The sequence below is a fragment of the Anser anser genome, assembly GCF_964211835.1.
Source record: "Anser anser genome assembly, chromosome: 2".
Lineage (NCBI taxonomy): Eukaryota > Metazoa > Chordata > Aves > Anseriformes > Anatidae > Anser > Anser anser.
In genome coordinates, this window is record NC_139721.1 from 26,952,653 (window position 1) to 26,953,418 (window position 766).

A 766-nucleotide genomic window follows, 5' to 3' on the forward strand; every position below is an offset into this window, starting at 1 on the left:
CCACCGGGGGCTCCTCCACGGGCTGCAGCGTGGAGATCTGCTCCGTGTGGGACCCATGGGCTGCAGGGGGACAGCCTGCTCCACCAGGGGCCTCTCTGCAGGCCGCAGGGGAACTTTTGCTCTGGCTCCTGGAGCACCTCCTGCCCTCCTGTTGCAGTGATCTTGGGGTCTGCAGGGCTGCTTCTCACTTCTTGCTCTCCCAACTGCTGTGGCACAGCATTTTTTTTTTCCCTTTGTTAAATCTGCTCTCACAGAGACACAAACAACATGGCTTACTGGCTCGGCTCTGGCCAGCAGCGGGTCCCTTTTGGAGGCAGCTGGAGCTGGCCCTTATCTAACATGGGACAGCTGCTGGGCTATGCTCAGAGAGGCCACCCCTGTAGCCCCCTGCTACCAAATTCTTGCCACGCAAAGCCAATACAAGTAGTCCTGAGCTTTTAGCAGTATACTGAAGATTCCTCTCATTTCTAAAGCACTTTTACATTGCCTGGATCATTCCAACAAGAATTTGGGCATAAATGGTTAAAAACAAACAAACAAACAAAACAACAAATCAAACTGTGTACATAGAAATCTATGAAGTCTACATAGCAGAACGGAAAGAATGAAAAAGAAACTACTTTGTCTTTTCTGTTTGCCATTTTGGCCGTATGAATGACTTTGGTTACACAGAGAGTAAACTCTGCTGTCTTTTTTTTTTTAGAAATTGTCCGCATGTTCTCATTCATTGAAATTTAATAAGCAGTTCTATTTCCAGGAAGCCTGG